This window comes from Sus scrofa, chromosome 17, assembly GCF_054392235.1.
Source record: "Sus scrofa isolate SSC_HxYL_T2T_F1_AM1 chromosome 17, Sscrofa_HxYL_maternal_Yorkshire_Landrace_v2.0, whole genome shotgun sequence".
Taxonomy (NCBI): domain Eukaryota; kingdom Metazoa; phylum Chordata; class Mammalia; order Artiodactyla; family Suidae; genus Sus; species Sus scrofa.
The window spans coordinates 41025165-41052254 of record NC_139399.1 but is presented as its reverse complement, the minus strand read 5'-3'; the positions used below and the strand labels follow the sequence as shown (position 1 = coordinate 41052254).

The following is a 27090-nucleotide window of genomic DNA, read 5'->3' as shown; positions in this document are numbered from 1 at the left end:
GAGTAGCTGGGACCGTTTTGTGTGAAGCCGCGGAAAGTTGGTCTGCCCAAACAGCCAGGTGGCGTTTTAGATCTCTAGGTCCCAGGACTTCAGAAATCCACCTGCAGGCCTGAGGAGATGGAAAGATGCCACCATCTGGCCGCCCTTGGGGCCTCATGGGGAAGGTGTGGCGGAGACTCAAATCCTTCCCCATGGGGATCAGAGAGCTGCCCTCCCGCCGCCTCCACCACCACCTCCACTGCCCTCCTCCTGAAAACCATTTTGAAAACACAGGAGCAAAATGTCCTGAATTAAGCTTTGACTTTAGATCAGTCATAGATAGTTGAGTGTGTGACACCCTAAGAACCAAAAAGGCCATCAGCGTCACTGACCAGCAAGGTAGATATCCCTGCCCCCTCCACCACCACCCCCCACCCCCTGCCCCCTCCACCCCCCCCCCCCCAGCCGCAGCCGCTGCTGGCAGTCTTCCCGGCCCACCCCAGAGGGGAAGTAGCTGCCTCCGCCTTTGCCAGAGGGAAAAGGAGGTGGGATAATGTAAACAGCAGAGCCGCCAGCGTCCCTGATAGGGGGCTAGAGTGCTGAGGTAAAACATAGCTGTGGCTCCCTGAGCTTTTCAAATCCCGTGGTTGCCAAACTTACACATTTCAAAGGACATTATAGTTTAAAGGCCAGCCGGTAAGGGGTGGGGTAGGAGATGGAAGAGTTTTTATTTTTTTGGTCTTTTTAGGGCCCCACCCGTGGCATATGGAAGTTTCCCAGGCTAGGGTCTAATTGGAGCTGCAGCCGCAGGCATACACCACAGCCACAGCCACGCCAAATCTGAGCCACGTCTGCCACCTACACCATAGCTCACGGCAATGATGGATCCTTAACCCACTGAGCAAGGCTAGGGATCAAACCCACAACCTCATGGTTCCTAGTTGGATTCGTTTCTGCTGCGCCATGACAGGAACTCCTACATGGAAGAGTTTTTGAACCACTCCCATTTACTTTCATCATCATCTCACCAAAGAAAGGGCATTTTGACACCAGCAAAGTAGGAAGGCCACACTTTTAGGATAAAGGGTAGCCTTTTATTCGCCCTGCCATTCCCAGTCTCCAAGTTCAGGACTAGGGGAGGGGGGTAACCTGTGAGCCCAGTCAGTCCCCACCCCCGTCACTGCCAGCCCCTCCTCCGCTTCCACCAGCTTCTGTTGGTCTTCATGGGAGCAGGTTGGTTCCCCAGTCTCCTTGGACAGACCAGCCAAGTGCCTGGCTGGCGGAGGAACTTGCCAGAAGGCTGCTCACAGCCTGGTTGGCAGCGCATCCCCCTTTGGTGCTCTGGACCCCAGACCTGTGCGGAGGTACCTCAGCCAAGCCTTCCACAAGCCTGTTCTGAGTGAATCTGTTTACAGATGAAGGGATTAAATGGGTTTTAAACCCTTCTTAGGCTCTTCTTGTTGCTCTAGGAAGGGCTCTTATATTACAAAGTTACCCATTAAAAGCAGAAGCCTTGGAGTAAGACAGCCCTAGTTCAGCTCTTTCTCTACCACTTATTAGCCATGCAGATCCTGTCTGTGGACTTCAGTTTCCCGTCTCTGAAGCTGGGGCGACAGCAGCTCCTACCTCGTAGGGTGGCTGGGTGAAGCGAGCCAGGAGATGGTACAGCCCCGACCGTGACCCCAGTCAGTGGAAAGCAGTGGAGGAGGGTAGACAGCCTGCGGTTATTACACGTAAACGAGTCCGACCTTTAAACGTAAGAGAACATGCCTGGCACATAACTAAGCGCGGAGTCAGTGCTTGCTATTACAATTGTGGAGAAATAAGTCAGATGTACTGAGGGAATGTAGTCCTAAGAGCCGGAGTAAGAAAGAGAAACGTTAGCCAGCACCTTCCCGGATCGCCGACACCTTTCCCGGAGGAGACCAAGTGAGTGCAGGCTGTCAGAGGCCCTGGCAGAGCTGGCTCTGGAAGCACTACCGGAAGGGCTTTGGCCAGTGCCCGAGCACACTTCTGCTGCTCCACAGCCCTGACCTGGGGCGGGCAGCTCCATCTCTGAGCCTCTTGCCTCCTTAAGTCCTCACTCTGAGCTAATTTGGGCAGGTGCCGGCCAGGCGTGCCCTATCGACATCACCTACAGGCTAATCACATCACCCTTTTTCATGGTGCTCAGAGGGGTGCCTTTGCCTTCCGAGAGGGCTCTGTGGTCTGAAGTCAGCGTTCCAACTGAGAGGGACCAGGCAAGGCTGGCTGAAGCCAGTAATCGGGCAGTCGAGCCGCAGCCCGGGGCCTGGGAGTGGAGGTGTGGCACCTGCTAGGATGAAGGGTGAGGGCCCACCGGGCTGGGACCTGGGCCATTTGTTGTTCCAACAGGTGCCTGGGAGGCCTGCTCCTTGACCCCAGGGCCATGTGGTCTGAGCCCTTCCTGCTCATGGCTGAGGAAGGTCCCCCACTGTCTTGCAGGGAGGTGGCTGCCACTGGCTCCTGGGGAAGAGGCACCTTCTCTAATGGGAGACGGGAGAGGAAGCCACAGTTAGGTCTCCTGTGGAAGAAACAGCTCTGTTTCTCTTTCCCCTGCCGACCAGGGAGAAGCAGGCAGGCCTGTGGACTGAGACATCCTGCCGGGAGGGCCGGAGCCAGCGCCAAAGCTGGAGGGAGGGAGGGTGGAGGAGCCTGGGGGAAATGTCAGTCGTGCGTCCTGGCAGGGGACCCCGGTGATCACAGCGTCATGACGCTGGTGTGTCGGGCAGTCTCTCAGAGTGCTGGGCGCTTGGTTTGACCTTCTACAGGCACACTCTGTCCCACTAGTTTATTATGTAAGAGATTGCTGGCTTCTGAATCTCTGCCTCCCTGATTGAGCTGCAGCAGCCATGGGCCCCCTTCCTGCTGTGATGGTCGTCTGTCTGAGGTTGTCATCAGCTCAGGTCCTACCAAGGGAGGGAGGAAAAGCAGTGTTGAAAGATCATAGCTGGTTCCAAAAATTACCTTAGCACCTCACACATGAGCATACAACTACCAGGCTTTTCTGGTCGTATCTCGCACAGACTTCGTGTCTCAGATGGTAGGTCCCCCCCCCCACCCCTCCCTGCCCCCATCTGATGGCTCTGCTTCGCCTACTGAAAGCAGCAGGAAGAAGGCACTAGGTCTGCCGAATAAAGCTAGAGTTTGAGAGGAGCTCCTGCTGTGGCCCAACGGGATAGGCAGCATCTTGGGAGTGCTGGGACGTGGGTTCGATCCCTGGCCTGGCACAGTGGGTTAAAGATCTGGCGTTGCCACAGCCGTGGCTTAGGTTGTGACCGCGGCTCAGATTTGATCCCTCACCCAAAGCTCCATATGCTACAGGGCAGCCAGGAAAAGGGAGGGAAAAAAAAAAGCCTAGCGTTTGGGACTGCTCACCACAGGATGTGCTCATGATGATTAAATTTTTCCAAGTCAAAAACTGGCATACAAGACCCACCAGTTGGACGTTTGCTGAGGGGAGTAAGAAGGCAGAGAAACAGGAGCAGCACCTCTTGTCCGCCAGGTGTGGAAAAATCTCTGCTGTCCTCTGCATGAAGGAGCCTGGGTTCTGGGACCTTTTCTTGGTGCCGCCAACTCTCTTATTCATTAAAGCACACTGCCTTTCCCATCAAAAAAGTAAAGGGTGACGATGCAACATGTACTCAATACTGAACATACAGAGGGAACGCGGGGGAAGAAGAAAGGCCACCCATGACAAGTCCTACGACATTTTGGTGTGTTTCTTGCCAAATTTCCTATGCGCAGTGGGTTTTGTTTTCTACATAGCTATGGTCATACTATGTCACACAACTTCATAGCCGCCTTGTTTCCCCACTTAATCCATGGAAGTGCTTCTGCCATAACGTTTAAAATGCCACCCAGCCTTCTCATTTCCTCTGTCATATATCATTGAGTAGATGGATCATTTGCTTCAGTCTATCTTATTTTTGGCTTTGTGGGTTATTGCCTCAATTTAAGTACTACTTCAGTGGACATCTTTATTCATGAAGTCATTTTCATATTTAGGATAAGCGTTTAAACTAAATTTCTAGAATTACAGGGTCTAAATACATCCAAAGCTCTGAAAATGCTGCTAGGTTGCTTCCAGAAGGCTTTGTTGGGGTCTTCCAGCGGCGAGCGTTCTGCATGGCACCTTCCCGTGGCCAGAAACAGTTTGGACGGTTCAGTGGCTGGGGACCATGGTCTCTTTAAACTTGACACACTCATCATCTCTGGTTGGGGACAAATGTCTAGAAGAAGATGGCCTCATCAAGGGGTGGGTTCCTCCCGTGGGCCGGGTCTTTGACAGTTATTCGGAAAAGAGCCCCTGTTTCTCAGAGGAGGGGATGAGGCTGACAGGTAGAAAGTAAATTGTCTAAAATCACCGTGTCCTGCTGCCTCTCGCACAGACTAGCCAAGCGCCTCCCCAGGCCCCAAGGGTGACAGGCCAGTGTTGCCAGACTGTACAGGTGGCAGGTAATGGTGAGGCGGACACAGGGCTGGGTGGGCACACCTGTCGGGCTGCAGAGAGCTTATCGAGCCTTGAAGCCATTGGGGGGGTGGGTTCAGGCACACGGGGAAAGGTTGGTCTTCTTCAGTCATTCAGGGCGAGGGTGGGCACTTAGAAACTCGTAGCTGACGCTCTCCGGGACAGGCAGCTCCCAGCTCAGGGCAGCTCAGACTGGGCAGGATGGGGGCTGGCCCAGGGCTAATCTCTGTGGGCTCTTACATTCTAGGCCGTCCTCGAGACCAGGTCCCTGAGACATGGGCCCCTGGTCTTGTTGAGACCTGGCACCAAGGCCATTGCCAAAAAATAGCTGATGATAATCCAGCCAAACCCTGCTGTAAGTTTTCTACGTGTTAGTCCATCGGGCCCTCATAATAACCTGTGATGTGGTACAGGGGCCGAGACCAAGGAACCAGAGGACTGGGCCACGGTTCCTGCTCCAGAACCTTGTTCCTGCCCACGGCAGTATCAGTGAGAGTCAGCAGGCAGCTCTGGGCACAGCCCTGCCCCCGCCTGCAGGCGTGGTCCCTCCTATGACCAGTGCAGATTCTCAGGCCACAGCCTCACTTTTCTTGTCACTGAAATGGGATAAGTAAACTCGAGAGGGTTGCTGTGAACTTTGAGTGCAACGCGATTAGTCCGAGAGGGTCCCGTGACCTCTTGTTCCTACCAGTGCAGGGAAGCCAGAGGGAGGGATGGGGTTCGTGCTGGGCTTTGTGTGGCCGGCTTTCCAGCCAGAGTCTTCTGCCCCTCAGTCAACATGACCTCAGGCGCAGCACTGAGAAAGGAGAATAGTGTGTATCTGGCACGGTGGTTGTAGTGAGGCCGGATTCACCCCATGTGGGGTGTTTAGGAGCCTCCTCCCCAGCCCCCAGCACAGGTCCCTGAGTCCTTCTGGGTTGCGTGCTGGCACCTGGTGGGGCTTCTGAAACTTGGAGGTGCCCCACACCCACTGACCCCCCTGTCCACTCTCCCCGCCTTCTCTTTCAGGTTGATCCTCGGACCCACAGTCTCATCACGTCTCGCACAGAGGACAGCAGAGGGTACAGGTGGTGGCTTGGCCGGTTGGCGATCTCCCAACAGCTGGATCTCCAGCAATGTGAAGCTTTTGTTTGGGTTTCCCCCTCCTTTTAGTTTTGCTTTTTTTTTGTCATCTTGGTCTTTTCCTTTTTTTTTTTTTTTTTTTTTTTTTTTCTTAATTTAAATGATTAAGACTTCAGAAGAGCAGAAAGCCATGCTGTGGACAGGCACCAGTTTCTTTAAAGAATTCAATATGGACAAAGCATATGTATAAATTTCATTTTTAATTTGTATAAGGGGTTAGGGAGCTCTTTTGGTTTTGTCCTTTGTTTTCCCCGCCTTTCTCTTATGCGAGCTCTTAGTGTAACACCCCACTTCCCCAGAGAAGGCCTGCCCCTCCAAGGAGAACGTGGGGATTTCTCCTGGAATCGGGGGTATAAAGCCAGGAGGCCTCCGTGCATCTCCCCACCAGAGGCAGGAACTGCTGGACCCCTGGTGGGCTGCTCCTGGCTGGCCCTTGGGCCTTGGTGATGCTCAGAGCCAAGAACCACTTGGAAGGGAAAGACCAGGGCTGGGCCCCGAGAACACAAGGAAGAAGATCCACATTTCGGGTTTGTTCTTTCAGCCATTGGAAGCCCCAGGCCACACCAGGACTTACAGTGGTGGGAATCCGTTCTTGCCACTGCCCTTGTAATAACCGGGAGTTCCGGGAGGGGGGCAGACGGTGACTGTCTCGTCCTTCCTGGAGGCCGAGCGGCCCGCCCACCCCAGCTCTACAAGCCTACCTTTCTGTTAGTGATCTTCCTCCCAGAGGAGGGTCCCCAGGAAAAACGGTCGTGCCAAACCCTCTGCCCGGGACACAGCTGGGTCTTCGGCCAGCATCTGTCACTCCTGTGAGGTTAGCACCCATCACCTACTGCCTCCTGGATCGTCGTCTTCCCAGATGTGCCCACCTGATGTCCGGGTTGCCGGAGACCACCTGAGCCCGAGATGCAGTTGTCATGTTGGCATAAGAACAGGGTGTCCTGAACTGGCTGCCACTGTCTCTCCTCCCAGGAGGGTGTGCCCCGTGTGCCAGGCCCAAGGGTGTCACAGGTAGATGGTGACAGTGTTGGGTATCATCTCCCAGCCTCAGTGGAAACGTGTCTGATGGGAAAGGGCAGACCTGCCGCGTGCAGGAAGCTGACGGTAGACGCGGCCACTGGGCACCTGTGGGCTCGCCAGACGTGACCCCTCAGCCCCACCACCACCGTCTTTGTTCCGCTTTCCATCTGCACCCTTGCTGCCTCCCTACTCCTGGGCTTCTGAAGCGGGGTGTCCTCTTGCGAGGAGAAGGGGAGCTGTGCCTGCGTCCCCCCTCACCTGGAAGCCCCTTTGGGTGCTCCAGAGGCATCTCATCCATTACGGCCAAGCAGGGAAGGAAAAGGAATTCTTGTTTTGTGTTTGTGTTTTTCGTTTTCTCTAAACCAGCCTAGGATGCTTAGGGAAGGTGTTGGAAGGCATTTAAGTTGGTGTGTGTCCAAGGGGGCTTCCCTGCAAAGCCGCAGCCCTTGGGCGCTAGAGGCTGGGGAGGGACCAGCCCAGCATCAGCCCAGACCTGCAGGCTCAGCAGTATGTGCTTTCCGCCTTTTCTCGAGCCCCTCAGATGCCAAGGCTGCTTCCTCCTGGGCAGACAGACTGCAGGCCGTGGTTAGCAGGACCTGAGTGTGCTCCGCGCCGCAGCTGGGAGGGCAGCATCCCCTGGCTGCGGGCGCTCCTTCTCTGCAGGGCAGCCCTCTCTGTACATGAGCGCCCGAACCCAGTCCCCACTCGGCACCCCCACCTCCCCCTGGCCGAAGCCCTCGCGCTGAGGTCCTAGTGAGGGTTCAAGTCTAACAGCTTATTTACCTTTTGCTTCTCGTTCCCTCCCACCCTCGCCGGGTCTCTTAGCTCTGACTGAGCGAGGTCTCAGAGCTGTGGGTCACAGGGAAGGCGGGTGGCCTTGGTCGGCGTGGCCAGCCTCCACGCACCCTTGTCTCGCAGGACCCCCAGCCCTTCCTTGCTTGGTGGCAAGACCTTCCCGAGCTCCTGAGGCCCGGCTTGTAACCCCAAGTGCCTGTCTCGTCTCCCTCCCCTGCTCTCTGTTTCATCCAGCCGGGGCGGCCAGGTGAAAGTCAGCCCAACCGTCCAGGCCGGCTCTGCCCAGTCGGCGGACTAGCCTGGGTTGGGCCAGGCAGCTGTCCCCTCCCCCGGCCACCCTTCACCTCTTCCCTCTGGGGCTCAGCCTCCTCACCTCTTCCTGCCTCTTCCCCGTCTCCACCCGGGGCTCGGGCCTGGCAGCCGTTCCTGGGCGCGTCATCTCAGCGCCACCAAGTTGGCTCGTCCTGTTCAAGTCCTAGGAGTTCCCACCCTTTAAACTAGAAGTCAGTTGGTCTCTTCCCTTGGACCTGTGAAAAGGATAGGCTGTTGGAGGGAGGAGCTGGGCCTCAGCCCTGTGGACCTGAGCTTCGCGTCCCCCTCAGGGAGGTATCAGCAAGACGGATCGTACTAGTGCCTTATGCCACGGCCCTCCCCGGCCAGCCGCCCGGCTCCTTTGGAAGCGCGTGGCTTCTCTCTCCCTGTCTGCGTCCATCGGTCCCTTAAACTCTCACTCCCACTCACAGCCCCGCGGGAGGATGTCCCCCCACCCCTTGCAGAGAGTTGTAGCCAGGCAGGTGACTCCCCACCACAGGGCACTGGGGGCAGCTCCCACTGGGGACAGGTGTGCTTCAGACAGGTAGGCCCTGCCTCCTCCCACCCAGCGGGTCCCCACCTCTTACCTCCAGCCAGGAGGATGCACAGCCTCTCCCCGCGAGACCGGATCCATCTGACCCCCTCCTGGGCACCGCGACTAAGGTCACAGGCCTTGGCCTCTTCTCATCGCAGAGTCCCCGGGGAAAGGTGGGGAACCCTTTCCCCTCACCAAGAGGTGGTCCACAGCCCCTGGCTGCCTTCCTGAGGGAGCACGTTCAATGTTTACTTAAGAAATACCCTGTTTACAGCTGGAGGAGAAGCGTGCCCAGCACTGGGTAGAGATTTGACCCTGGCCTCCTTTGTGGCACTGCCGGTGGTGACCCCAGAGCGAATGAAGGCGGGGGGGCACGGGCCCTGCACCCCCTCTGCCCCCGACCCCGCGGTGCTAAGACCACTCGCCACCTTCCTTCCTCGCAGCCTTCTTGGCCCTGGACATTCCCCGCCTCCCTCCCTCCCTCCAAGATTCTCCTTAACATATCGGTTATGCCTAGAAAACCAGTGTTGGAGCAATAAGATAATTTTTTTGGCTTGAATCTTTTTCTAAGAAAAGGAAAAAAGCAGGCATCGTGGACCTCTTCTTTCTTGTTCTGCTGTTGGCTGTCGACCTTTGTAGAAGACAGATCTTTCTTGGATGGCTACCTGGGTTCAGCCTGGGGTGTCTAGGAAGCTTGGGGAGGTGGGAGCAGGGCCTCCACCCCTTAGCTCTCCACCCTGCCTTGCTCCGCACCTGGGCTCCCCGCCCTGCCCCCCGAGGGTGCTGCTCACCTCTGCCCCTCACCTGCCGCTCCCTCCATGCCCACCTTGAGGGCTCGGCCTCTAAGTGGGGCTCTTGGGTTCTTACTCCTTTCCCCAACCTGGGCCTGTCTGGCAGCCCAGTTGCTGGAGTCTCCTTGGACCTGGTGACCTGGGAGCTGCCAAGCTTGCCCTGCTCCGCTCCCCGGGCCCCCGGCTCGGGGCTGAGGCACAGCTTTTGGGACAGTGCAGGCCATCTCTGATCCTGCCCTGCCAGGCGTGGATGGCAGGGGCTCCTGTCTGCAGAGGGGGAGCCAGGAGTGTGCCGTGAGGTTGGCTGATGTCATGATCCACAGCCAAGGGATGATTCCACTGCCATCAGAGCCCCCGAAGACTGCAGGGGTCATGGTCTTCCCTGAGAGGCCTCAGGAGGAAGGGAGTTTACTTGGGGACATGTAAAAAATCGTGCTGTGCTCCAGGCGCTTCTTTCAGTCAGCGCAGGGGAGTGTGTTGCAATGATTGACATTCGCGTGGGGCCAACTTGGGTGTGAGGGAGGTTTTAACCCAGACACAAGGTTAGTTTCAAAGACTAGTTAATAAATCTATTTTTCTTTATTTTCTTTTTTTGCACAGAAGCTGGTAATCTAGGACCTACGTGTGAACAACTTTATATATGAATATTTTTTGTACTTGGTTTACTTGGGTTGGTATGATAACATTATATTTAAGTTCCTTGAACACTGTGGATCCCCCTAATGTGTATGAATGACTGAGGCTTTGTAAATTAAGGGACGTTTGTGTGAATAAAGTTATTTGATGGGGTCAAAGAAGCCATATGTGATTTGAAAAAGCGTACTTTGTGCTTTTGTCGCCTCCCATGTTCGGGTCCTGGTGGAGGAGCAGCAGGAGACGAGGACGCCGGGCCTTGGATGAGAAGATGCCCTGTGGCCTTGAGTGGTCCTCGCACTCCACACCTGGGGCCGGAAGCCCCCCCAGGCCTGGTCTGTGCACCCCAGAGTCTGGGGCCCAGCCAGCTCTGCCAGCCCCTCCTTTCGGCCCCAGCTCTGTGTTTCCGCAAGTTCCGCCCTCAAGGATTTTTAATGTAGAGATGAGAGGACTTTCCAAACCACAGCAGCAGGGGGAAGGGGATGTTTTTGAAAAAAGCTCGGCAGTGAGGTGGGCTCTCAGAGGAGCAGGGTGGGGCTGGGCTGAAGAGGTAGCACCTGCTTCCAGAGAGCAGTGGTCGGCCTGGGGGAGGGAGAAAGGGCATATATATATATATATATAGCCCATCTTTTTTTTTTTTTTGCTTTTTTTTTCTTTTGTCCTTTTTTCAGGGCCGCACCCGCGGCATATGGAGGTTCCCAGGCTAGGGGTCTAATTGAAGCTGTAGCTGCTGGCCTACACCACAGCCACAGCAACACCGGATCCTTAACCCACTGAGCGAGGCCAGGGATTGAACCCGCAACCTCATGGTTCCTAGTCAGATTCATCTCCGCTGCACCACAACAGGAACTCCTATATATAGCTCATCTTGATCTGCCTGATTCCATGAGGAGAGAGGACCGGCATTTCTTAAAAGCCATGTGCTTCTGTTACCTCCAGTGGTTTGTGTGGTATGTGCCCCTCTGCTGATGACAAAACCAAAGCTCAGAGGAATCCAAACTGCTGGGTGCATGCTTGGTGCACCAGGGGAAGCCACGTGTCACGTGGCGGCTGGGAGGGGAGATTCAGCCTCACTGCACGTCCCTGTCCTCGTGTACAGTGCAGGCAGTGGTAGCTACCTTCAGAGCACCTGAGGTTTCAGTAAGAACCTAGTATTGGGCCCAGCACCTAGTGGGCTCTCAACGAATGGTTCTGTAGTTTTCTTTTCCCAAAGAGACAGGTTTGGCATTCACCAGGCACCTGCTGCACGCCAAGCCCTGACTCCTGGCGCTGCACAGCCTCTGCCAAGCCTAAAACTGGACAGTTGGTGTTTGACATGGAACCCACCAACCTGGGCTCCTGAGGAGACGTGGGGAGCCCAGGAGGAACAGAGCTGCAGCAGGACAGAGTCAGGACTTTGGAATGTAGATTCAGAGGAAAAGATAAGACAGGCTTCCTGCCTAATCTGAGAGCCAGCGAGCTGCATTCCAGGCCAGACTTTGGTATCCAGTGGCCGCTGAGGATGAAGCTTCTGGCAAAGGGTACTTGCGTGCTTAGCCCAGGCACTAGCCTCAAGCTTGGAGAACAACCCACAAGTATGTTTCTTCTTAATAACTGCTGAGATAATTTCACTCCTTTGAAGTGTACACATGAGTGGTTTTTAGTATATTCAGAGTTGGGCAACCATCACCACTATCTAATTCCAGAATATTTTTATCACCTCGAAAAAAAAAAAACACAGGCTCATTTGCAGTCATCCCCTCCCAAATACACCTCCCCAGCCCCACCCGTGCTAGGTGACCATTGATCTGCCTTTGTCTCTATGGATTTGCCAGTTCTGGACATTCCAGATAAATGGAATCATGCAGTATGTGACACAAAAGTTTCTGTCTGGCTTCTTTTATCTCTAATGTTTCCAAAGCTCATCCATGTTGTTAGCATCTATGAGTGCTCTGTTCCTTTTTATTGCTGAATAGTATTCCATCATGTGGTAGTGCCCCATTGTATCTCCACTCACCAGTTGATGGACTTGTGGACTCTCCATTTGGGGGCTGTTGCTACTGTGAATATTGACATACAAGCTTTTATGTGGCCTCTGTTTTTAATGCCCTTGGGCACATACATATCTGGAAGTAGGATGGCTGGGTCATATGGTAACAGCATAATTATTGAGGACCTACCAAATTGTTTTCCAAAGAGGGCACACCAGCCGTGAGCAAGGGTTTCACTTTTTCCGCATCCTTGTCCACACTCGTCACTGTCTTTCTTGTCATCCTAGTGGGTGTCACAGATGTCTACACCACAGTACTGCTAAGGTGGTTTCAGATCCAGTCACTGCTCCAGCAGGCGTGGGGCGTAGGCTTCAGAGGACACAAGACAGGCTCTGCTGTCTGTTGGTTCCTTGACTTTGAGGCAGATTGCCTTTCTGACTTCATTTTTCCCATCTGCAAAGTGATAAATACCCACTTCGCGTGGTGGTTGGCAGGACTGAAGGATTTCGTGCCACATCCATGGCGGCCACTCCAGGGCTTTTCCTCTTCCCTGTATCCTGGGCCCTGGGGGTTAGCTAGGGCAGGGATCAGAAATGAAGCGACTTTGAGGGGCTCAGGTGTCGAGTCTGGGCATGGGTGACAAGGAACAGTGGGAGGACCTTGCCCAGGAGCCTACAGGGTAGAGGGCAGTCCCAGGACATGAACCAGGGCTCCCGAGCTGGCCCACTCTGCCTGCCGCCCCCTCCATCCCTGCGGTTAATTCACAGTCCATTTCATTCCCGCCAACCTCTGAGAAGGAGTGAAACCCACTACTTGAGAAGGAATCACCCCATGTGGATGATGATACTATTGGGTTCCAATTTCTTTTATCAGGAAGAAGGATGAGCCAACTTTTTCAGTCAAGGACCAGAAAGCCAGCACTTGACTCTGGGTGGGCCGTGGCCCCTGCCGCTGCCCCTCAGCTCTGCCGTTTTCCCACACGAGCAGCCCCATACAGCGTGTGAGCGGCTGAGTGTGGCCGTGAGCCAGCTAGATTTTAGTTATGGACACTGAAATTTGGATTTCATAGAATTTGCACTAGAGTGTCAAGAAATAGAATTTTCCTTCAGCCGTTTGAAAATGTTAGAACCACACACCCAGAACATTCGAGAGCTGGGCCCATGGCGCACAGCCAGGATGGGGCTATGTCCCCAGGCCTGTGTTGTTGGGTCCATAGCAGAGAATGAGATCATGCAGCACGTCGGTGATGGAGCAGGAAGCAGGCCCAGAGGCGCTGCTGCATCTCTTGCTGGCCTATTGGCCACAGCCCTGGGTGTCCGGGAGGGAAGGGCAGTGGAAAGAGACACCCGTCACCCACCATCTGACATATTTCCGTGAATCTAGAAGCAGCAGAGTATGAAAAACAGTTGGAACGGGAGTCAAGAAACCTGAATCCAGATCCTGCATGGCCTCCTACCAGCTGTGGGATGTGGCAAATTCTCTCTCAGCTCTGGGCCAAATAGTATGGTGGAGTCTAGAGTTAGAGAGGCTGGGCTCACTCCTTTGCCACTTAACGGTCTTGCCACCATGGCCTGGTACTCTCGGAGCCTCCGTTTCCTCTGTGAAATGGCAATAACACCATTACCCACTTCATAGATTTTTCTGAGAATTGATGATAGTGCATATATATTCCATTATTTAGTGCCTGACATGCAATGCAGCAAATTAGCCGTAAATGGTATCTTTATAATACTGTTTTAAGTGGAAAATCATCCTTTAAGGTGCTCAAAAAAGGCAAGGGGTGCTCAAAGTTCAAGTACTGGGAGTTCCCCTCGTGGCTCAGTGGTTAACGAATCCAACTAGGAACCATGAGGTTGCGGGTTTGATCCCTGGCCTCGCTCAGTGGGTTAAGGATCCGGCATTGCCGTGAGCTGTGGTGTAGATCATAGATGCAGCTCGGATCCCGCATCGCTGTGGCTGTGGCGTAGGCCGACGGCTACAGCTCCAACTAGACCGCTAGCCTGGGAACCTCCATGTGCTGCCAGTGAGGCCCCAAAGAGACCAGAAATAAACAAACAAAAACAAAACAAAAAACAAAGTTCAGGTACTATTCGAGAAAGGCTGCATGTTTCATTCTCTCCAGGTCCCAATGCGTAATTAAAGCTCTGAGAAGTCCTGTAATGAGTCCTATTTCTCAAACGTCATGAATCATCAGTCACCAGTGCTTCTACACTGAACACCTATTAACACCTCCTGACACTAGTGCTCCGGGGAAATGCTATGAAGCCCACTTTGGGAGATGCTAAACAAGACCATTCATTCTCGCAGTTCTCAGATCCTTCCCCAGTCAGGGGACTTGAGCCGCCCCATCCTGTTCCGCATGGGGCTAGAATCACGACCCTCTTACAAAAGCCTCCAGTAATTGCCTCTGCTTGGTCTGCTGTTCCTTGAGGGCAGATCGGAATAGAAGGAATTTAATAACCGGGGTCTGGGTCCCCTGCCAAAATTCTGCAGGGCCCCAATTCAGACAACTCGAATGCGGTGAGAACAGAGAGCAGGGCCCCAGCCAGCAGGCCAAGGCCACGGCCAAAACCCTCTCACTCCTGGTTCCCACGTTGGCAGAGCCCAGCCGCCCTCCAGCTACTGTTTACCCAGCGCGATGAGCAATTAGCCTTCTGCTGGGAGGCACCTGTCCTTAGCGAGACCGCACACAAGCCTGCCGCGACACGGCCTGGGTCCCAACCAACCTGCTCTACTTCTTTAAGGACTCAGTTTCCTCAGAGGTAAAATGGGGTCATAACTGCACCTGTGTCTGTGAGGATCGGTGCAGCTGCCTGAAAAGAGACCCCCAAATAGGAGCAGCTGAAACGAGGGAAGCTGGTTTCTCTCTCACACAAAAGTGCAAGGCGTCAATCCAGGGCTAGGATGCACATTACACGACATCATCGGGGGGTCCATCTCCTTCTGGCTTCCTGTGGCAACATCTTCAGCATGTGGCTTCCATCTTTAAGTTCACCTCCCCGTCTAGGAAGCCTGCTGGAATTCCAGGCGTTTTCTCATCTCAGGCAATAGCAAAGGGGGAGGGGGGAAGAGAGCGTGCCCCCCACCCCCGTTTTGACGGAGCCTTCCCTGAAGTCCCCCATCAGCCTTCCACTTACATCTCACTGGCTAGAACTTAGCACGGGGCCACATATGGTGCCGAAGGGGACACCAAAGGGGCAGTGGCCTCTACCTAAGATTGAGGGGAGACTGGATGTTGGGGAGACAAGGAGTGACTGTGCCTCCAGCTCATTCTAATAAAGGTTAGGGATTCCCATTATTAATAGTAGTTGCAGGGAGTTCCCACTGTGGCTCAGCGGTAACAAACCCAACTAGTATCCATGAGGATGCTGGTTCGATCCCTGGCCTCACTCAGTGGATTAAGGATCCAGTGTTGCTGTGAGCTGTGGGTGTAAGTTGGCTGACACAGCTTGGATCCTGTGTACCTGTGGTGTAGACCAGCAGCTGCAGCTCCAATTCAACCCCTAGCCTGGGAACTTCCATGTGCCATGGGTATAGCCCCACCTAAAATGCAAAAAAAAAAAAAAAAAAAAAAAATTGTACTTGCAGACATGAGTTCAAAAAGAAAAGAAATAACCAGATTAGCCAGAGGGGATCCAGGGCACCTAATTCAGAATGGGGACAGTGACCATCTGTGGGGCGATAGCAGGGAAGCTCCCTGATGCTCAATACATATGTATCGAGTGCCGTCTAGGTGTCAGCCCTCTTCTGGGGCTGGGGACAGACAAAAGGTGGATGAAAAGGCAGTATTCTTTGGGGACTAAGAGAGTGGGGTCTGAAATACAGTGCCAGGGTTAGAGTCCCAGGCCTGCCACTTCCTGTGTGATCCCAGGCAGTTTGCTTAACCTCTCTGGGCTTCATTATGAAGTTTCCAGCTAGGGGTCAAATCAGAGCTGCAGCTGCAGCTGCAGTCTACACCACAGCCATAGCAACATCGGATCCCAGCTGCATCTGCAACCTACACCCAGCTTGCAGCAACACCAGACCCTTCACCCACTGAGCGAGGCCAGGGATCGAACCCACTTCCTCACGGACACTGAGGCACAAGAAGACCTCCCGGGCTTTGTTGTCTTCACTTCTAAGATGGAGAAGATGATAAATACCATCACACAATTATTCTGAGAACTGAATGAATTAATGCAAGTAAAGTGCTTTGAACCCTGCAAAAACCTCTGCTCTCTCTAGAAGACTCGCATTGCTCCTGACACCTATTCTGCTTTCCTCCGCTGCCTTGCGTGTTCACTGAGCACCCACTCTGCTGGGCACTGCAGAGCCAAAGACGAACTACATCTGGACCCGATTCCCTCACCCCAGGGATGTTCCTGCACTCCCACCTGTGCACCAGCTGACAGTCCGGAAGGAGACCAGGCAGAGGTGTGGAGTCAGGAGGGGACAGCCAGAGAACGTACCCTGAGGACACCGGTCCAGGCAGGATGGATCTAAGGGGCTCAGAGACTTGGGGTTGGTCCCAGGCTCTTGGCAGGAGGCAGCCTGTCCACATCTGTGTCCCATAGTTCTGGACAGGCAGCCAGGCCTGTGGACGGATGGACGGGACCCCGGGGGAGGAGGCCACCCAATTCCAGCACAGAAAATAGTCCTTTGTTGTCCTGGGTCATCAGATGAGCAGTAATCTGGGAACAAAAGGTGATTAGCCGTGGATGCCTGCAGAGCTGGGTCAGTCGCCCTCGCCCCACTGCCCAGCCCATTCTCTCTGCTCTCAGGACAGTTTCTCTGACCCCTTCCCCTCCTCCACGCATAGACACAGACACGGCCTCTTCCTGAGACCCTCGCACGCCCTCCCCAGCCACCTCTGGAACGTGGTTACAGCAGTGAGTCCTGCCCGCCTGTGTCGGTTATTCATCTATCACCTCTCAGTTCTAAATATTCCTTCAATATGTGCTCTGTGATAAGCAACAGAATTCCTCTAAGCATTTCTCCTTTAAAAAAAGCATGATTTTAACCTCTGAGGAGGAGATTCCAGAGGGCCATGGTGGGAGGAAACAGCTCCCTGCAAATTCCAGCTTGGGGCTGGAGACCTGCGGTGGATCCCTATCCAAGCCAAGGGCACAGAACTTGCCATCTGCCTGAGACTTTGCAGCTTCCACCCAGTGATAACCTTTCCATGGCACTCTTTTTTTTTTTTTTTTTTTTTTTTGTCTTTTTATCTTTTTAGGGCCACACCTGTGGCATATGGAGGTTCCCAGGCTAGGGGTCCAATCAGAACTGTAGCTGCCGGCCTGCACCACAGGGACAGCAACGCCAGACCCGAGCTGTCTGCAACCTACACCACAGCTCACGGCAACACCGGATGCTTAACCCACTGAGCAGGGCTAGGGATCAAACCCGTGTCCTCATGGATGCTAGTCAGTTTCGTTAACTGCTCAGCCACAGCGGGAACTCCTCCACAGTATTCTTTTTATTTTTTTAATAGTTAATGAATATTATTACATTTATAGGTGTACAACAATCATCTCAACCAAATTTTACAGCATGTCCATGCCTCAGTGCACCGCACCACCCCCCCAACCTGCCTCCTTTGGAAACCATAAGTTTTGCAAAGTCTGTGAGTCAGTATCTGTTCTGCAAAAAGTTCATTGTGTCCTTTTTTTAGATTCCACATGTCGGTGATAGCATTTGATGTTGGAACATATACACAGTGGACCTTTATTCAGCCACTGAAAGGACAGAAATAACAGCATTTGTAACAATATGGATGGACCTAGGAATTATCATACTAGGTGAAGTCAGTCAGATAATGAGACACACCAACTCCACAACATTCTTGAAGCCGCAGCCTCTCCATGGCCTGCACACAGCTGCCTGTGGCCTGGAGAGTCTCACATACCCAGTAGGGCCCCTTCTGCAAGCCTGTGTGTGGCCCAGATGGTCTGAAGATCACCTGTCCCAATTGCACCCAGGCTCCCACTGCCCAGGACACTGTTTGCTAAAGGCTTGCTGCCCCTACACTTATATACCCTGGAGGGTTGCCTATTGCTTTCCCAGAAATTCCAGACCAGCTGCAGCCTGGCTAAATCCTCCGACTGCTCTGCTCTCTGGGGGCTGCACCATACCTTTTCCAACAAGGTCTAAACCGTTGCCAAGTTTGTCCTTCCTCGGGCATTTATGAAACAACTACCACTGACGTCAAACTTAACGGTGAAAGACTGAATGCTTTCCCCCTAAGATCAGGAACAAGAAGGGCTGTCCACTCTTACCCTTCAGCATTGTGCTGGAGTTTCTAGCCAGTGCAAAGAGGCAAGAAATAGAACGAAAGAAAGAAAAAGAATGAGATTAGGAGGTCCCGCTGTGGCTCAGTGGGTCAAGAACCCAACGTTGTCTCTGTGAGGATGCAGATTTGATCCCTGGCCTCACTAGGTGGGTTAAGGATCTGGTGTTGCCATGGCTGCAGCTCCAGTTCCACCCTTAACCTGGGAACTTCCATATGCCACAGGTGTGGGCTTAAAAAAATAAAAATAAAAACGTATGGGAGTTCCCATCATGACTCACTGGTAACAAACCCAACTAGTATCCATGAGGACACGGGTTTGATCCCTGGCCTTGCTCAGTGAGTTAGAGATCCAGCATTGCCATGAGCTGTGGTGTAGGTCGCAGATGCGGCTCGGATGCAGCGCTGCTGTGGCTGTGGTGTAGGCTGGCGGCCACAGCTACAATTCAACCCATAGACTAGGAACTTCTACATGCTGTTGGTGCGGCCCTAAAGAAAATAAAGTATGTAATTATGGGAGTTCCCATTGTGGCTCTTAACCCAATTATCATCCATGAGAATGAGGGATCAAGCCCTGGCCTTGCTCAGTGGGTTAAAGGACCCCTCGTTGCCATGAGCCATGGTGTAGGGTATAGACGGGGCTCAGGTCTGGTGTTGCTGTGGCTGTGGTGTAGGCCAGCAGCTGCAGCTGCAATTCAACCCCTAGCCCAGGAACTTCCCTATGCCATAAACTAAAAAAAAATAAAAAATAAAAAGTATGAGATTAGAAAGAAGTAAAGCTGTCTTGATTAGCACATGTAATTTATGTAGAAAAATCCAGTGGCATCTAAAAAAAAATGCTACTAGAATTTGTTGAGTTTCGCAAGGTTCAGGCTACAAGATCAATATACAACAGTCAATTGTATTTCTCTATGCTAGCAACGAATAATCAGGAATCGAAATACAAAAAAAAAAAAAACCATTTACAATGTCATAAAAAAAACATGAATTACTTAGCGATGCCAGATACGAAAGACTTGTACACTGAAAACTATAAAACTGAGAGAAATTACAGAAAACATACAAAATCGTGAGATAGTAGTTGATTTTCACTATTTGTAGATTCCTCATTTGTGAATTCACATACTCTCTAATGTTCATTCATGACCCCAAGATTCACAGGCTGCCCAGGGCAGCACAATGGCACTGTTCCCAGCACAGGTCAGCAAGGTGATGCTCTTCCTTCTCCTTTCAGACTCTCAGGAAGCGTCCTTTTCCAAGTCTGCTTAATGCGATGCTCTTCACATTTGTACTGTTTGTTGGTGATTTTTTTTTTTTTTTTTTTTTTTTTTTTTGGTCTTTTTGCCTTTTCTAGGGCTGCTCCTGCGGCATATGGAGGGAGGGTCCCAGGCTAGGGGTCTAATCGGAGCTGTAGCCTCCGGCCTACACCACAGCCACAGCAACATGGGATCCAAGCCGCATCTGCGACCCACACCACAGCTCACAGCAACGCCGGATCCTTAACCCACGGAGCAAGGCCAGGGACCGAACCCGCAACCTCATGGTTCCTAATCAGATTCGTTAACCACTGAGCCACGACGGGAACTCCATGTTGGTGATTTTTAAGTGACCCCCAAGCATAGTGCTGCCGTGCTCCTTCATGCAAGAAGTCTGGGACATGCCTTATTTCCAACACTTGAGGGTTAAGAAAACTTCATTCACACCTGAGTTATAATGCTGTTGGCTGTGAATTCAATGCTAATCAACAGTAAATGTAACAAAAAGTGCCTTTAAACAGAAACACACAAAAAACAAGTTTATTTATTGATCACTTAACTTAAAAGAACCTAACCCTATATTTCCCCTAGGAGTGATGGCTCAGTGTTCACTAATTCAGTGTTCATGAAGATTGTATAGACTATAAGAACTGGGAATAATGAGACGACTATATTTGTTTATAGGTCAGAAAATTCAATATTAAGATGGCAATTCTTCCCACATTGATTTATAGATTCAATGTAATTCCAGTCAAAAATCCCAGCAGGATTTTCTGTAGAAATTGATAAGCTGATTTTAAAATTCACATGGAGGGAGTTCCCTTTGTGGCTCAGTGGTTAACGAACCTGTCTAGCATCCATGAGGATGCAGGTTCGATCCCTGGTCTCACTCAGTGGGTTAAGGATCCGGTGTTGCCATGAGCTGTGGTGTAGGTTGGGAGCTGTAGCTCTGATTAGACCCCTAGCCTGAGAAGCTCCATATGCCACAGGCGCAGCCCTAAAAAGAAAAAAAAAAAAAAAGGCAAAATAAAGTAAAATTCACATGGAAACATAAAAGACCTAAAATGGTCAAAACAGATTTGAAAAAGAACAAAGGCTGACACTATCTGGTTTCAAGAATTATTATGAAGCTACAGTACAATCAGAACAGTATGGTATTGTCATAAAAATAGACATGTAGTTGAATATAACAGAATAGAGTCCAAAATTATACCCACACATATTTGGACAACTGATTTTTGACAAAATTATGTTGACAGTGCAGTGAAGAAAGGATAGCCTTTATAACAAACGGTGCTGGATAAACATATAAAAGAAAAACACTTTTAAATTATGCCCCACACTGTATACAAAATGTAACTCAAAATAGATCATAGACTTAAATATAAAACCTAAAACAACAAAATTTCCAGAAGAAAATGGAGGAGGAAAATCTTTGTGATCTGCGATTAGCTAGGCAAATAGCTCTTAGATATCTGCTCAATCCATTAAAAAAAAACCAAATGGATTGAACTATATCAAAATATAAAACTTCTTCATTTCAAGAGACACTTAAGAGAATGAAAAGACAAAACACAGGCTGGGAGAAAATCTTTACAAACACATATTTAATAAATGACTTCTATCTGGAATATTAAAAAAACTCTCAAAACTGAACAATAAGGAAAAAAACAATCCTTGCAGTTCCCCAGTGACTCAGTGGGTTAAGGATCCATCATTGTCACAGCTGTGGCACTGGTTTGATCCCTGGCCCAGGAACATGCTGCAGGCACAGATCCCCCCTAAAAGATAACAAACAATCTGATTAAAAAATTGGCAAAATACATGTAACAAGAGAAAATAAACAAAGGCAAACAGCGCATGAAAAGATGGTCAACATCATTAGTCATTAATTTAAAAATTAAATGGAAACCCCAATGAGGTAATCCCTACATATCTAACATAAGGGCTAAAATTAAAAAGACTGACCACAGTAATCTTGGTCGATGTGCAGAGGAACTAGAACACTTAGGCACTGCTGGAAGGTATGGGAAATTGGTACAACCACCTAGGAAACACTTGGATAATTTCTTAAAAATTAACGTACATCTCCTATATGATCAAGCTATCCCACTCCTAGGTATTTATCCAAAAGAAAAAGAAATGTATGTCCATACAAAGACTTACATGATTGTTCATAGAAGCTTTGTTTGTAATAGCAACAAACTGGAAACCACCCAAACAACCATCAGGGTATCAATATACAGATAAGCAAATTGAGACATATCCATGCAATGGAATGATCCTCAGTCATCAGAAGGAATGAACTCCAGACACACAAGAACAGGGAAGACTCTCAAAGCAGCTATGCTGCGGGAAAGGCACCAGACATAAAAAAGAGAATCGTATGAACGTATGATTCTATTTATATAAAACGCTGGAAACTCAGCCCAATCAATAGCAACTGAAAGCAGAGCAGTGGTTGCCTGGGGATGGTGAAGGGCTGGAGGGGAGGATTATGAAATGAGAAGGGGAAGGAGGAGGAGGCTTTGGAAGTGACGGATGTGTTCCGTATCTTGAGTACAGACACAGGGTCGCAGGTGTATGCATACATTAGCCATTACTAAATCACACGCTTTAAACAAATAATGCCATTCGCAGCAACATGGATGTAACTAGGGAGCATCATCCTAAGTGAAATAAGTCAGAAAGAGAAATACCATATGATACTACTTATATGTGGAATCTAAACTGTAACACAAATGAACCTATCTCCCAAACAAGCAGCTTCACGGACACAGAGAACAGACTTGCGGTTGCCAAGGGGGTGGGCTTGGGGAGGGATGGGGTGGGAGGTTGGGGTTACAGATTTCAGCTATTATACATGGAGGGATAAATGACAAGAGCCTACTGTATAGCACAGAGAACAATAGTCAAAGTCCTATGACAAACCGTAATGAAAAAGAATATACATAAAAAGTTAGTATATTTACATACCTGAATCACTTTGCTGTACAGCAGGAAATAACACAACATTGTAAATCAACTATACTTCAGTACAAATTTTAAAATAGAATATAAAGGGACGTTCCCATTGTGGCGCACGAGAAACAAATCTGGCTAGTATCCATGAGGATTCCGGAACGATCCCTGGCCTCGCACAGTGGGTTGGGGATCTGGTGTTGCCCTGACCTGTGGTGTAGGTTGCAGATATGGCTCAGATCCAGTGTGGCTGTGGCTGTGGCCCTGGCTGGCAGCTGTGGTTCCAATTTGACCCCTAATGGGCGAACTCCCAAATGCCTCGGGCAAGGTCCTAAAAAGAAAAAAAAAAATGAATATAAACATAACATAAGAAATAAAGTATTTGAGAGTTCACATTGTGGTGCAGAGGAAAAAAGAAAGAAAAGAAAATATTTACAACAAAAAATCGAACACTTATTTACTTATTTATCTTTTTAGGGCTGCACCTGTGGCATATGGAGGTTTCCAGGCTAGGGGTCTAATTGGAGCTACAGCTGCCAGCCTACACCACAGCCACAGCAACCCCAGATCTGAATCGTGTCTGCGACCTATACCACAGCTCACGGCAATGCTGGATCCTTAACCCACTGAGCGAGGCCAGGGGTCGAACCCACAACCCCATGGTTCCTAGTCGGTTCCATTTCCACTGCACCACGATGGGAACCCCTGAATACTTTAAATATGTACAATTTACCCTATGTCAACTATGCCTCAATAAAATTGTTATTAAAAAAATGTTGGGGGACATAAGAGTCAGCTTGAAGGAACTTCCAGAGGTCAAACTTGGAACAACTTGACCATCAAAAAGAACAATGATGACAGAGTTCCCACTGTGGCTCAGTGGGTTAAAAACCAGACGAGTATCCATGAGGATGTGGGTTCCATCCCGGGCCTTGCTCAGTGGGCTAAGCCTCCAGCATTGCCACAAGCTCTGGTGTGGGTTGCAGACATGGCTCAGATCTGGCATTGCTGTGGCTATGGCATAGGCCTGAAGCTGCAGCTGCAATTCGACTCCTGGCCTGGGAACTCCCATGGGCCACAGGCTCGGCCCTTAAAAAAAAAAAAAAAAAAAACGGACGATAAAGATGGAATTTTTAACACATTGCACAGTAATAATAATAAAAGAATCCATAAGTGTGAGGTAATACTACCAAAAGGGGGAGGGGAGGGAGAGGAAAACTTTTCTTTGTAGAAGGGTGTAGAAAGAAAAAGAGAATTAGGAAAAGCCCCACATTGCAGCCACCAATGCAATAACTGATTCAGGCAAGCTACCAACTGCTGCTCAAATCACTGAGTGAAAATCTGGGGAGAATTCACACAGGATGTTCACACAGTCTTATATACCCTCCTTCATTGCACAGCTGAATTATTTACAAAGGGAAAGACTAACTTCCCGGTGGAGAGATCTGCTTGAGCCACTTTAATCCAGTGATCACACTGAGCGTCACTGGTGACAGGACAAACTGGCAGGACGCCCTCCTTATATAACGCGCTGGCGAGAGGGCGACCTCACCTCCGCAGGGCTGTTGCCCAAAATGTTCCACCCGAATCTAATCACGAGGAAACAATCAGTTACGCGCAGATGGAGGGACATTCAACTTGACAACTGGGCTGTCTCTTTGTAACATTTGCCGATGCCATGCAAGAAGAACTAGGCGGCGTGGGTGGTACTGTGGGCACGATTCATTCCAGGTCGGTCACTAAAGGAACAAGACAACCAAGTACATCTCTAATCTTGATGGAATCCTGGGCTGAGAAAAAGTCCAAACAAAACAGCTCTAGAGCTCATGGGGGGAATGCAGAATATGGGCTACAGGATGATCGATCCTAAGCTGATCTTATTGTCACAATATATGATGACAGTGTATTGCAACCTGGTGAAAACTTTTGGTTATTTTGGTGCGTGGCGTTTTTGTATAGAACGACGCAGTTGTTTCTGAGTGATACGTGAGAGGTATGTGCTGAAGCATTTAGGGGTAAAAGTTATGAGGGCTCTACCCATCTAGCTCTGGACTTTTCGTTCCCTCTCTCTCTCTCTCCAGGGAGAGGGGGAAGAAAGAAGGAAATGAAGAGAGGGAAGAGGAGGGGAGAGAGAGAGGGAGGGGTGGGAAGGGCCTGTGTGACACTAGGTGAAGGGTAGAGTGAGTTCATTTCATGTTTTGTAACTTTCCTGCAGGTATGAGATTGGAGTTGAAGTTAAAAGTTGGAGGAGAGGAGTTCCCTTCATGGCACAGCAGAGGCGAATCCGCCTAGGAACCCTGAGGTTGCTGGTTCGATCCCTGGCCTGGCTCAGTGGATTAAGGATCTAGCGTTGCTGTGAGCTGTGGTGTAGGTCACAGATGCAGCTCGGATCCCGCCTTGCTGTGGCTCTGGCGTAGGCTGGTGGCTACAGCTCCGATTGGACAGACCAAAAAAAAAAAAGTTGGAGGAGGGTGGGGAGAGGTAGCTGGCCCAGAGGGGGTCTCTCCTGCTTGGGAGCTGGCTTAGGGCTCCGACCTTTGAACACCAGGCTGCAGCTGGGTCTCTCCTACCATCACCTCACACTTCCTTCTCCTCTGAGCAGCTGCAACCCTGCCTGGTCCTTCGTCCCTGAGCCACTGAGGTGGGGTGCTTGTCCCCTCCTGCCCCAGGCTCCTTTTGCAGCACGTCCCCCTCCTGGACCCCCTGCGGTGGAGCTCAGAATAGGCACTCTTCGGGGAGGGGCAGAGATGGAGAAGGAGCCCGGTGGCTGGGGGCATCTCTCCAGCTCCTGCCACAGCCTCAAGAGGTGCGAGGCTACCAGCTCTGCTTGTAGATGGCAAATTGCACGTGCCTACAGCCCCGCTCGCCCTCAGAAACCCTGCCTGGCTTCCCTCAAGTCCCACTGTGGCACACAGGCCCTGGGTCTGCCACTGTCCCCTCCCTTCCTCCTGGCCTCACTCGCTGCTCCAGCCCCAGCCATCTCTGTGCTGTTTTGAGGATACACATCAGGGACACTGACCTCAGAGCTTTTGCACATGTTGCTCCCCAGAAATGCCGCCCCACCACCAACCCCAGCTCCCTCCCTCCCCTCCTGTTGTCCTTGGTGGCTTTTCTTCTGAGCACACCTCGCCACCTCACCTGCCATCTAGCTGTCCTGTCTCCCACTAAAATGCCACTGCCCCGTCACTGCTGTGTCCCCAGCTCCTAGAAGTGTGCCTGCAACATAGTAAGTTTAATACGACTTCTTGAGTGACTGATGCCAAAGCCAGTCCCTGCCCCCCTTGGCACAGTGGCTTGGGTGTGCGTGTGCATGTGTGTGCGAACGTGTGTGTGCGTGTTGGGCTGGCTGAGACCCCCCGCCTGGGTGTAGGCAGAGTTCTCCGAGGGCTGGGTGGGTGCCACGCGCAGCATCAACACGTTACATAATCTGGCAGCGGGCAGGCTGAGAGGGGCAGGCAGGGCCTTTATTAGGTGCTTGCTTCCCCAGCCACATCCCGAGCTGCCAACCCTTCAGCTTTGTGCTCCCTAATCGCCCCGACAGGCCCCACCGCCCATTCACTGTGCCCACTGGCTCTGAAAGGAGGCTGCACGGATGCCCAGGGCCTGGGAGGAGCTGGTATGTCCGGATGCTGCTGCCCGGGCCTCACCCCATCCAAGCACCGGTGACCATGGAAGGCCAAGCCTGCCCATCTCCCTGCCTGTACATGCCTGGGCAGCAGGTGCTCACCCGAGACGCTACCTGTCTGCCCACTGACCTTTCCTGCACTGGGACTCATGTCCTGAGCTGCCAGGGGAGGCCCAGCCCAGGCCTCAGGCCTCTGCTGCCCACAGAGTGACCCTGGGCAGGTCACAGGCCCTGCCAGCCTCAGCATCTCTTCCAGGGAGTGGTCCTGCTGACTGACCCCACAGTGCTATGGACGCACATCAGGGAATGAGCTCCCTCTCAGAGTCGGTGAGCAAGGGTCACAGTCACGGAGGGGCTGCTCTGAGCCAGGCCCAGGCCAGCTGCTGGGGACCCAGCATCACCCTTATGTTCCACCCACTATGGCCTTCTTGGCACTTAGAGCCCAGCGCAGGGAGACAGACGTAAATAAAGAAATGGAGGAGTGCCCGTAGTGGCGCATCGGAAACAAATCCAACTAGGAACCATGAGGTTGTGGGTTTGATCCCTGGCCTCGCTCTGTGAGTTAAGGATCCGGCGTTGCTGTGAGCTGTGGTGTAGGTAGCAGACACAGCTTGGATCCTGTGTTGTTGTGGCTCTGGCGTAGGCCAGCAGCTGTAGCTCCGATTAGACCCTCTAGCCTGGGAACCTCCATATGCCATGGGAGTGGCCCTAAAAACCAAAAATAAAATAAAATAAATATTAAAAAATAATAAAAAGGAAATGTATGCAGCTGTGCTTGGAAGGAGGGAAATCAGGGCAATGGAAAGGAGGGGTCAATGTGGCAGGGCAGGTGCCCTGCAGAGGTGACATCTGAGCAAAGCCCTGGCTGAAGGGAGAGCAAGCCAGGCGGGTGGCAGGAAGGGGGGCAGCAAGACCAAAGACCCCGAGTCGGGAAGGGATCTGGCTACACGGGAGGCCACCAGCCTCTTCTCCCATCCCAGGTGAGGAGCCAGCGTCTCCTTCAGCCCTCGCTCCCCCCAGAGCATCTGCTCTACAAGGCAGGCACCAGGAGTAACCCCACTGTACAGATGAGAAAACCAAGGCACAAAGAACGAAGGGACTTGCCTGAAGTCCGCTGGCTGGGGAGTAGCAAAGGATTTGAACCCAGGCAGTCCTGCTCCAGAGCCTAAGCCTCCAGTCAGGATGGAGGGAGGCTGAGGCCCAAGGAACACAGAATATGCCTGACAAACGCCGGCTCCCTCGCCCTTGTCTTTGCACAGGGTACTGCCACCCGGATCGGCTTGTTAGGACACTGTTGTACCTGATTCAGTGATTGCTCTTATTGTGCCCATTTTACA

At 51.6% G+C, this 27090-nt stretch overlaps 1 protein-coding gene across 3 annotated transcripts in view; it reads left to right on the top strand.

Annotated features, from left to right (window-relative positions):
* STK35 (serine/threonine kinase 35) overlaps positions 1-26227 on the top strand; it is a 62984-nt gene extending 36757 nt beyond the window's left edge. For 2 of the 3 annotated variants that reach the window (XM_005672793.4, XM_085003467.1), the window contains exon 4: positions 5477-9860. The gene's annotated coding sequence lies outside the window, so the exon portion shown is untranslated. Of the gene's footprint in view, positions 1-5476; positions 9861-24343 lie in introns of those variants that run through there. The other variant, XM_085003466.1, reaches the window with a different exon arrangement.
* Positions 26228-27090: the final 863 nt, after the last annotated feature.